Here is a 12,120-nt window from a genome sequence, read left to right as displayed (position 1 = left end):
TTAGGCGCACCCTAGCTCTGCTGAAGCAACGTTTCTGGTGGACTTCCATCGAAGAGGACACCAAGGAGTTTATCGCTGTCTCAGATCGGGGGCCACAGTTCACTTCTCGTTTTTGGACAGACTTTTGCCAACTGTTGGGGGCCACGGTCAGCCTTTCCTCTGGTTTCCATCCTCAATCCAACGGACAGACTGAACGGATGAACCAGGAGATGGAGACTGCCTTGCGTTGCATCGCGTCCCAGACACCATCCTCCTGGTCCAAACAGCTTTTGTGGGTGGAATATGCTCACAATACACTTCCAAGCTCTGCAACAGGGCTTTCTCCTTTCCAGTGCTCTCGGGGATATCAACCTCCACTGTTCCCTGAGCAGGAACGAGAGGCCAGTGTCCCGTCTGTTCAGGCGTTCATCCAGCGCTGTCGGCGTACCTGGTTGCGGGCCCGTTCTGCTCTCCTGCGTTTGTCCAACCGGTACCAGAGAGATGCCAACCGCCGTCGGATCCCTGCACCATGCTACACTCCTGGTCAGAAGGTTTGGCTGTCCACACGTGACCTCCCACTCCGGGTGGAGTCTAGGAAGTTGGCCCCAAGGTTTGTGGGCCCGTTCTCCATCACTAAGGTCATCAACCCTGCTGCAGTCCGTCTCCGCCTTCCTCGCTCTATGAGGATTCATCCCACCTTCCACGTCTCCAAGGTCAAACCCGTTAAGGAAAGCCGGCTCCAGCCCTCCTCCTGACCCCCACCACCCTCCCGGCTCATTGATGGGGGTCCTGCTTACTCTGTCCATCGCCTCATCAAGTCGCGACGGCGGGGGAGGGGTTTCCAATACCTCGTCGATTGGGAGGGTTATGGCCCTGAGGAGCGCTCATGGGTCCCGGCTCGTAACATCTTGGACCCTGACCTCATCTCAGCTTTCCATAGGGACCATCCTGACCAGCCCGGTGGGACGTCAGAAGCCGTCCCTAGAGGGGAGGGTTCTGTCACAACTTCAGCAAGGCTGTAGTTTTTCATTTGTCTGTTCCCTGTTTTGCCACACTAACACATGTCATTTCAGACTCTGCCACTCACCCCTGCTCTGCATTACCTGCTGTTCCCATTCACCTGCCTGCCACCCTGATCTCTCCTAATTAACCGACCACCGTCACCTGTGCTCCCCCTATATCAGTCCTCTCCTCCCAAACATTCCCTGCCAGATTGTCTAGTGTGTAAACCTAGCTCTCGTCTTCTCCGCGTCTTCTGATCCTGATCCTGATCCTGAACCTGCCTGCCTGTGTATCGACCTGCCCTTTTGGACTTTGGACCTTCCTTTTGCCTGCTCCTACCGGATTGACCTGCCTGCTTGGACTTTGGACCTTCCCTGTTGCCTGCCCCTAGGAATAAACACTATTTCTTCACCTGAACTGTTTCCCGTGTCGTGCTATTGGGTTCTCATCTGCCATTTGGTGAAACCTGACACCCTTCCTCTGTAGGACATGTGGGGAAGCAGCCACCTCCACTTAACCAGCTTCCCCTCCCTCTTCTCAAACGCGCCCTCCCAGTTCTTCCTTTCACTCTGTTCATCCCCCAGATGCATCCCCAGGTATTTAACCCCCCCCCCCTCTTCCAGCTCAGCCCCCCCCCCGGCAGCTGGGGCAGACCCGCAGACCACCTCCCAACTGCCAGCGCTTCACTCTTGGCCCAGTTCACTTTGGCAGCTGAGATCTTCCCAAATGTATCAACAATCTTGCCCAATTTATTAATGACCTGCTTCATACTGACATCCATTTAACAAAAATGATGACGTCATCTGCATAGGCTGATGAAATAAAAATTGAACTAATATCAGGTAAAAACAGGCCATCAATAAAAACACAAACATTGTGCAACATGGGTTCTATAGACAGTAAATAAAACATACCAGACATGGAGCAGCCTTGTCGAATACCTCTTTCTGTTTGAAAAGGTTTACACAGACCACCATTTATCTATAGCAGACTCTCAATGTCCTCATACAGGACCTTCATCTTAGCTATCAGACCCGGGCTGAGGCCGTACCTTTGTAAAACTTTCCAAAGGTAGCGGTGCTCAACCCGATCAAAAGCTTTTTCCTGGTCTAAAGAAACCAGACTAGTATCTAAACCCAAAGAACAGGAGACTTCCAAAATATCTCGAATAAGTGACACATTGTCAACAATGGACCTGCCGGGCACACAGTAAGTCTGAGACTGGTGAATGAGCTGGTCCATCACCTTCTAAAGCCGGCTGGACAGGACTTTTGATAGCAGCTTATAATCCACGCACAGAAGTGAGACAGGCCTCTAGTTCTTGATCTCCTGCAGGTCTCCTCTCTTGGGCAGCAGAGTGAGCACAGCCCTCCCGCAGCTCTGTGGGAGAGAGGAGTCCTCAAAGCTCTCTGAGAAAACCCCCAGCATGTCTTCCTTAAGTTCAGCCCAGAAAACTCTGTAGAATTCAGAGGGCAACCCAACGATGACGGCGGCCTTACCCCCCTGTACACTCTGCAAGGCAGCAAACACCTCCTGCTGAGTCAGGGGCCCCTCCAGCTCCCTGTTGGTCTTCTCTGACGCTGTGGGCAGGTTCTCACAGAACGTGGCAAAAACAGCATTATCCTCCTTGTACTCACTGCTATACAGCTTCACATAGAAATCCACCGCTCAGTTCCTAATGTTTGCTATGTCTGTGAGCTGGTGTCCGTCCTCTGACCGCAGTGCATGGATCTGTCTTCTTTGTCCGTTCTTCTTCTCCAGACTGAAGAAGAACTTGGATAAGGAATCCATTAAAGAATCGCTCTGAAAACGTGAGCGGACTAGCGCCGCTCCTCCTCCAAGCAGATCTGCCAGCACGGCTTTTTTAGATTTGAGGTTCTCAACACAGTCTCCATTTCCTGTGGACTGTGCAGTACTCTGCAGCTCCACTATATCTAACTCCATATCCTTCATAGACTTGGTGATGTTACGAGAGACACTGAGAGTGTACTGTTGACAAGGCTGCTTTGTCTGTACTTTGCCATGATCCCACCATTTTTTCAAACACATAAATTCCCCTTCCTCTCCATAAAACCTTTCCAAAAATAAATAAAAACCTCTCTAAAATGCACATCTAAAAGCAAAGCGGTGTTAAAATGCCAATATGCTAACTTAAGAACCTCACATATAACCATTGAATGGTCCGAGAAGCCTACTGGACATATATTACACCCTTTAAAAATGCTAAAATGATGCGTAAAAGAATAAAACCTGTCTAACCTAGCTAAAGATAAAACAAGTTCTCTGCTGTGGACCCAAGTATATTGTTTTACATTGTGGTGGATTTTCCTCCATACGTCACTCATACTGTGATTTTCCATGAGTGTTAGCATTGCCTTCCGAGAGGGTGCATGAGGTTCTGTATGATTCCTGTCGTTATCATCAACTGTGCAGTTAAAATCCCCTCTCAAAAACAAATAATCTTCTGTCAGCGTCAGAATTTGGGCGTATATATTAATAAATACAATATTAAAAAACGCTCATATTTTGACTTAACTACCAGCAGTCTCCCCTTCACCCGATCTTCCACCACATTAGATAAGGGCACAACATCTCTGAAGAAAAGGAGAGCCACTCCTGCACTCGTGCTGCTGAAATGGCTTAAAATGAGTTTGTCCTCAAACTCCCTCCTCCAGTATGTTTCATTAAAAACATCACTGTGAGTCTCCTGGAAAATCATTATATTCATTTTTTTATTTTAAATGTTGCAAACAGGCAAGCCCTCTTCTTCGCATCTCTAGCTTTGTTTAAATTAAGAGTGGAAACCTTAAAATAACTCATTGCCATTGATGTGAGGAGATGGACAAAGATAAGAAGAAACATCAGTCCAACTGCTCTACAAATAGTCAGAGTCTTCATCATTGTTAAGCTCTTGTTTGAGTCTCAGAGCAATCTTCTTCAATCTGTAGACCTCTTGCTCAGAGAAGCCTCTCACCCCTCTGATGCTAATCTGAAACTTGACTGATAGCAACAGCATTTTCTTATCGGCAAAGTACTCATCAAATTTGACATTTTTCAGCATTTTTTTTTGGAAGGAACATTTATATACTATGTCCTGTGTAAAACTCATCCAACTGAGAAGCAGGAAACAGCGGTGAGTCTGTGAGGGGCTGACTGTCTGCGGCACCGTCCTCCATCTCCTCCTCCTCACTGGACTCTGACTCTGCCTGCTCCACCTCTTCCTCTTTAGACATTGACTCTGTCTGTTCCTCCTGCTCTCCACTAGCCACTGATTTCTTGGCTTTGGAGCCACAGGTTTCACTACCCTGTTTTCTCTTAAGGAGAGGAGTTTTACACGCAGTATCTTCCTCCTCCATCAACCCTTCCTCACTGTCCCCGCATTCCTCTGGTGCAGCAGGGATGGGCCCAACCTCATCACTCTCTGCTGGCTCTTTGAATGCATTATTCCCCTCCTCCTGAACAATACATTTACTCTGCCTTTCATTTTCAACACCAAGAATTGTATCTTCAGGATTTTTACCACACTGCTTTTCATTTTCAACATTTTCAACACATTGAGATGCTTTTTGAGGATTTTCACCACACTGCTTTGCATCTTCAACATTTCGTTTTTCCCCTTCAACTTTTTTGACACTTTGAATGTGATTTTCCACATTTGCCACCCTCTGTTTCTCCGTTTCAACATTGGTTGAGGTCCCTGCTGTCACCTCAGCAGGCTTAGCTCGTTTTCCAGGGGTTTCTCTCCGGGCAAGTTCTCAAGAGATTCCCCTCCCTCCCGCATCCAAAACATTTCAGAGTGCCAGAGTTGACAAACACTACATAATCAAAATCATTCACTTTTATAGCGAAAACTAAATTCAGTTCAGCATCTTTCTTATTCAAAATCATATGAACTTGCCGTCTGTAACCCAGGACCTGTCTCATCAGGGGAGACTTGAAACCCGACGGCAACTTCCTTATCGCAGACACAATTTTCCCGTGCCTTGAAAACTCCCTGATCAACAATTCTTCCCCGATAAACGGGGGGATGTTGGAGTTGGTGACCCTTGCCGCAGTTAGCGGAGATACTGACATAAAGGAATCCTTACTCACGAAGCCGGTCTCCGCTACTTTATTTGCTTTCGCTACACTGTCAACAAAAATCACGACTGCTCCGTTCATCCGGGCAGCGGACATATTACTGCTATACCCGACCACCTCTCCTACTGCCAAACCGCAGTCCTCAACCGAGCACGGAAAAGTTGGGGAGATCTTGAAGCCGTGCATTCGGCTCAGATCGCCGAACGCCACCATGCTTCAGGCGAACCGACCAGCAGCCGCTGGTCGATCGCAAAAGAAACACCCCAAATAATACAAAAACCCACAAAAAAAACTTAACCTAGCAATATTAAATCCAATTACAAAAAGAAACTAAACAAAAAACAAAAAGTTATGAAAAAACATACAATATAGTTCTCATACGCGCTCCGCAAACTCACTCCTTCCGACGTAGAGAGAGAGAGAGAGAGAGAGAGAGAGAGAGAGAGAGAGAGAGAGAGAGAGAGAGAGAGAGAGAGAGAGAGAGAGAGAGAGAGAGAGAGAGTCGGGTAAGAAGTCAGAGCTGAGATGTGTGATACGGTAATTAATTTAGTCGGTAGCCATGCCAGATGAAATGCCAGTGAGCACACACATGCATGCACACAAACACACATTGGCGCACACACACACATGCACCCTCATGCACGCACACACACACACACACACACACACACACACACACACACACACACACACACACACACACACACACACACACACACACACACACACACAAACACACACACACACATACGCTACATACACACAGAGGGAAAGGGGAATGAATGGAAAGGGAATGCATCATCAAATATGGTTTCTTTGTTTTCTTGACCTCAGATCTTTTCCTCACCATTCCTCTCCAGTTGCACATCCTCAAAGCCCTAATCCAATAACCAGTAATACCAATAATCAAATGTTATTGGTCCCACTCTGTACGGGGATTCTGCGAGGGTCGTGACATCATAGCAGGGATCCAAGGGACATTAATTGGTTTCATTAACCTCTGACCTCTGCGTGAGGGGGGCTCTTTGATGTGGGTTGGCTCTGGCATCCAACTCTAAAGTTGAAGCAGAGAAACGAGAGGAAAGACCTAATTGGCTCTCGGGTGTTTTGGTAGAACATGGTTAAAAACAACCAGCAGAAGGTTTTGGTTTAGGTCGATTTAAAGGATAACTGCGGTCTTTTTCTTATGCTCTCAATGTTTTTATAATCTGAGTCCTACTGATCAGGATCAAAGGAGGCTGAAGCCTTCAGAATTTCAACCAGCAGATGTCATTTCTGTCACACATAAAAGCTTGTGATTATAGCAGAGAAGTCCAGACTAAAGAGCTCGGAACAAATGGAGATGGCTTCCCAAATACATTGTTTGAAGTGTTAGCACGCAAACAAAAATTTTTTTCTCAAAATGATCATCATCAAGTTTGTGACAAAGTCAAACTTTGATGAGATTATTTGATGGAGACAGTTCCCTGTTTTGCAAATATGTTGGACTATTAGAACCACTGACCCAATACTGGAATGATTTAGTCATTAATATATTAAAATATAGTTCATATTTCTTAAATGTAATATAATTTCCAAAACATCCAACAGCATCTATTTTAAGCCAAATTCACATTGATACTCATCAGAAATAACAAATTGAGTTAATATAGGCTCCTTTAGTTCCATTAACTCTAAATGATTCATTAACATGAAATGACCATTCCTCATGACCAACACAAATATGGAGACAGTTCAGTCTTTGTAGTCGCTCCTCATCAAACCACAGCGGCTTCTAATCCCAGAGCATCAGCCTCCATTCAGCGAACGTGACGTGGAGGAGGAAAGGCCGGTTCCTGCCGCCCGGACTCTGTTCTGTCTCCTGTTCTTACTGTCATACTGGCTGTTCCCCTTCTTCATTCGATCGGCTCTGTCCCCTAAACCACAACAGTTGTGTGGAATCAGTCCCAGCTGTCAGCACTTTGATTTGATTGCAGAATGTGTCAATCAAGCCGGGGTATGTTATGCAAAAAAAACAACTAAAAATTGTAGTCACTGTCTTACCAACCCTCTCTCTCTCTCTCTCTCTCTCTCTCTCTCTCTCTCTCTCTCTCTCTCTCTCTCTCTCTCTCTCTCTCTCTCTCTCAGTCCTAGGTTTAGGTTGGTTCTGCTCCTCTGCTCCTAATGGGGCAGTATGGATGGAATCCAACTATAGAGGGAAGTCAGACAGCGCGACGGAATGAAGAAAACAGCGTTAGTGAATCACAAAAGGGGTTTGAGAGAGCTGTAAAGAGATATGCCCTGTGTACTTTCCAAGGAAGTCCTTCTTTTTTTGGGGGAAATATTTGCTTGGGTCTAATCCCAGGATAAGGCAACACAGAAAAAGGAAAAGTGTCCAACAAGGTCTTTGAACACATAAGAGAGAAACATAAAACATGGTCTATCCTTCAATGGATGGGAATATGTGTATGGCTCTGTGTGTGTGTGTGTGTGTGTGTGTGTGTGTGTGTGTGTGTGTGTGTGTGTGTGTGTGTGTGTGTGTGTGTGTGTGTGTGTGTGTGTGTGTGTGTGTGTGGGTGATGTGTGTGTGTGTGTATGTGTGAACGTGTGAACACCGGATGGTGGGTGGATGGGTGGTGGTTGGGGGGGTTGAGTCTGGGACTCTCCCATTATGTTATAATCTCTCCTGTCTTCTCCCGTCCTCCAGACGGACTAAAAGCTTTCTATTTACCTTTCACATCAGCCGCCGCACATGCTCGGAGCCCGCAGAGAGGCTGGGGCCCGGGGAGAGAGCCAGAGAGACGCGGAGACAAAGTCCTGCCCAGAGGATCCCTGTAAGAGGTCAATCAGGACACATATATATATATATATATATATAGAGAGAGAGAGAGAGAGAGAGAGAGAGAGAGAGAGAGAGAGAGAGAGAGAGAGAGAGAGAGTGAGAGTGAGAGAGAGACATGCATGAGCGGGCAGCATGTAGAGCAAAGTGTTAGGGCGTGGAGGAACAATATTGCGTAAAACGCATCATTGAACCCCATCATTGAACACGGCCTCAGCCAAGAAACGTAGCGAACAATAGATGGTCCAATTAAAGGCTACACTCTCTACACGCCCTGTATGTGAGGACATTAATCATACATTACACTTAATGAGAGAGAGAGAGCTATGTTGAGCAGGACGAGTGCCAAGGGGTGTTCCTGCCCACTTGTCTGGAGTAGCCTGGAGACAACTTGGCTCACACAACAAAGGTGTGCAGGAGAAGAAACCCTTTTATTTTCGCTGCGTGTGTTTACCTCGTTCGCTTCTTCCATTCCGAACAGTTCTCCTCCCTCTGTTTTCTATCTGTTTGTCTGTCTGTTTTTCTGTCTGTTTTCTATCTGTTTGTCTGTGGTCTTGCCAGCAAGTTTTTCTGATGTCGGCCTTATTAGATGCAGCTAAACGCCAGCCTTATTATCTGTCTGTCATCTTCTGTTAAGCTTCTCTCCCTCTCTCTCTCTCCCCCCGCTCTCTCTCTCCCCCTTCTCTCTCTCCCTCCCCCCCCTCTCTCTCTCTCGCTCTCTCTCTCTCTCTCTCTCTCTCTCTCTCTCTCTCTCTCTCTCTCTCTCTCTATAAGTATTCTTAATAGTGTATTTTTTTGTCTCAAAGCTCTACGTTGCTCTCTTTTCTTCGCTTAATCCTTTTGACGGGTTGTCACATATATAGAATACTAAAAGTTAAAACAGGAATATGTTGTGTCTCTGGCTTGCCGAGATTCCCACATATATTTACATCCACTTGTACTCTGACATCCAAAAAAGAAAGTGTAAAACAACCTGTGTAATATAACACATGCCATATGCCCTGTCACAAACAGACTCATGCACAAACACACACATGCAAACATGCAGGCTCACGCCACACATACATACACATACGCATGCACGTGCACACAAACGCACACACACACACACACACACACACACACACACACACACACACACACACACACACACACACACATTAGAGACACAAAATGTGGCTATGATCTATCGCATGAATTAACGCCAAACCCTATTTCTCCCTAATGGCTTTAGAGAACATGTGCTGATCCCCCCATGGGTTCTGCTCCTAGTGGGTTCTTCTCCCAGTGGGTTCTCCAAGTGTGTTCTCCCAGTGTGTTCTGTTCCCAGTGCGTTCTCCCAGTGCATTCTGTTCCCAGTGTATTCTCCCAGTCTGTTCTCCCAGTGCGTTCTGTTCCCAGTGTGTTCTCCCAGTCTGTTCTCCCAGTGTGTTTTCCCAGTGTGTTCTCCCAGTGCGTTCTGTTCTCAGTCTGTTCTCCCAGTGCATTCTCCCAGTGTGTTCTCCCAGTGCATTCTGTTCCCAGTGTGTTCTCCCAGTGCATTCTGTTGCAAGTGTGTTCTTCCAGTGCGTTCTGTTCCCAGTGTGTTCTCCCAGTGTGTTTTGAGTCACAGTCTGATCAAAGCCCCGCTCACCTCGGCGGTTCGCTGCTCACACGGACGACCGATGGATTAGCTCGTAAATCAACCTCGTCCCGTTACGCCAGAGGCTAACCCCATCCCCCCCCTTCAAACACACACACATACACACACACACCCTCCACCACCTCAACCACCTCACCGCTGCACTGCGCTGTGCAGCGGAGCCTCCAGCTAAGCCAGTAAGGTGGAGGAACGTTCCATTGCATGGCAGTGACCCAGGGAGGGGTGGAGAAGGGGGAGGGCCGTTGAGGGGGAGGGGGGCGGGGTGGAGGGGGCGGGGTGGAGGAGGAGGAGGGTTGGGGCAGGTTTGGTGCCACAGGGAGAACCATTTAAAGTTGAGTCGGCTGAGCCAGAGGAGGTCATGAGGGTTGTGGACCGGTGGGGGCGAGGGTAGCCCAGGGGTTTGGGGGGTTAGAGTCAGGGTAGGAGCTGTTCTATTATTATTTATAGTATTAGAATGAGTATTTTACAGTTGGGGAGGGGGGGGGTGCAATAAGAGAGAGGCCGTGGAGGCAGACTGATACAGGCGGGATCAACGTGTTAAAAAACTGCACACAAGGCCAGCAGGGAGAGAGAGAGAGAGAGCGGGAGAGAGAGAGAAAAAGAGAGAGGGGGGGGGGGAGCTGGAATGCAGTAAATCCCAGAGCGTCTCCAATCCTCTGGAGATGGAAAGTGGAATTTTTATGTGCTGCAGGTGAGCAGAACAGAAGGAGGGAACAGGAAGAGAAAGAATAGAAACAGACAGAGCAGAGGGAGAGATAAAAGAGACTGAGAGAATGCGGGGATAGCGAGGTACTTGGAGGAGAGGAGGAAATGATTTGATTGAGGTCCTGACAAAACAACAACAAAGAAGAGAATCCTACAGGTGAATATGGCTGAGCTGAGCCGGGGAGAGATGAGGGTCAGATGGACATGAAGTCAGTCAGCAGACACACACACACACACCCACACACACACAAACACACACACACACACACACACACACACGCACACACACACACACGCACGCACGCACGCACGCACACACACACACACACACACACACACACACACACACACACACACACACACAAACACACACACACACACACACACACACACACACACACACACACACACACACACACACACACTCATGGGAGGGCTCTTCTAGCATATAACATCAACATACACATGGAGAAGAGCTTGGCAGAGAGAGAGAGAGAATTAGGGGGGAGAGAGACAGAGAGTAAGGGAGACAGAGGGGAGGTTGGATAACAAGAGCATCTGTGGTCTTAGGACAAGGGAGGAGGATGGGGGGGAGGCGATGGAAGACGAGGGAGAGAGAGGGGGTGGGGGCTCTGTCCTCCCCAACAATCTCCCATCCACCCTTCCCCCCACCCCCTCCCTTAAAAGGCCATTAATTTCCAATTATTTCCCAGTCTTGACAGTCATATGGACAATCCTTCAGCGGGATGTGTGTTTGGATGGAGAGCAGGGAGAGGAATGTGTTGGGGCAGTGAGGAGGAGGATGAGGATGAGGAGGAAGAAGAGACAACAGAGTACTGGAGCGCTAGGAAGAGTGTCAGAGTGCTATGGCGTTCAGCAGACAGCCACAGCTATTCAGCAGAGCAACCCCTCGCCTAGCGACCCAGCAAGCTAACAACTTGAAATGTCCTGCGTGCCTGTGGGCCTCGCGTGAGGAGGGAATCGAACACAGACGGAAGGGAGGACAGTGTGTGTGTCTGTGTGTGTGTGTTTGTGTGTGAGTGTACGTGTGTACAGGGAGAGAGATAGTGCCGCATGGCATGCAGTGTTGCGACACACCTCTGACAAATCTGTGACGGTAGTGAGTCACACCCGTGGGCAATGCTTGACAGACCCCATACACACACTTAGAGGAGACAACGCACACTGTATTACGACACACACCAACCCTTCAAACACACATACCTTTAAACACACATAAGCATGTATATAGCCGACTGTTTACAGACACACTCAGGCGAAGGCACGCTCGCACACACACACACGCCCGCACGCGTGCACAAATACGCGCACACTGCAAACAAGGCAGACTCTGTCTGAGTACGGGAGTCCCCATCAGCCGCAAGTCAAGGATGACCTCAGACTGTTTGTGTGTGTGCGTGTGCGTGTGTGTGGGAGGGAGTGTGTAAATCTTGCTCTGTTACTTAGTCATGAGCGTCGGAGTGACCATGTGTCAGCCCGACCGGCCTGAACCCTGCACTGGTCACTTCCTCCCAGAGCATCGGAGCTTCCTGATAGCGTGGATCTGTTGATGTTGTCCTCTTTTAAATAAAATAATGGATACAGCAGCATGATTATGGTCACGTTAATTTATTGTTCGGTTTTGTTGTACATTGTGTTCTCGTCTACCTGTGAGTTTTGTAATTTTAAATATTAATACAAAATATATTTATTTTATATGATAAAATAATAATATATAACATATTACTTAATTTATGTAATATCTTCCAATGCAGTTACTTCTGTGTGTGTGTGTGTGTGTGTGTGTGTGTGTGTGTGTGTGTGTGTGTGTGTGTGTGTGTGTGTGTGTGTGTGTGTGTGTGTGTGTGTGTGTGTGTGTGTGTGTGTGTGTGTG

The sequence above is a fragment of the Gadus morhua genome, chromosome 10, assembly GCF_902167405.1.
Source record: "Gadus morhua chromosome 10, gadMor3.0, whole genome shotgun sequence".
NCBI classification, from domain to species: Eukaryota; Metazoa; Chordata; class Actinopteri; order Gadiformes; family Gadidae; genus Gadus; species Gadus morhua.
This window is presented reverse-complemented; position numbering follows the sequence as displayed.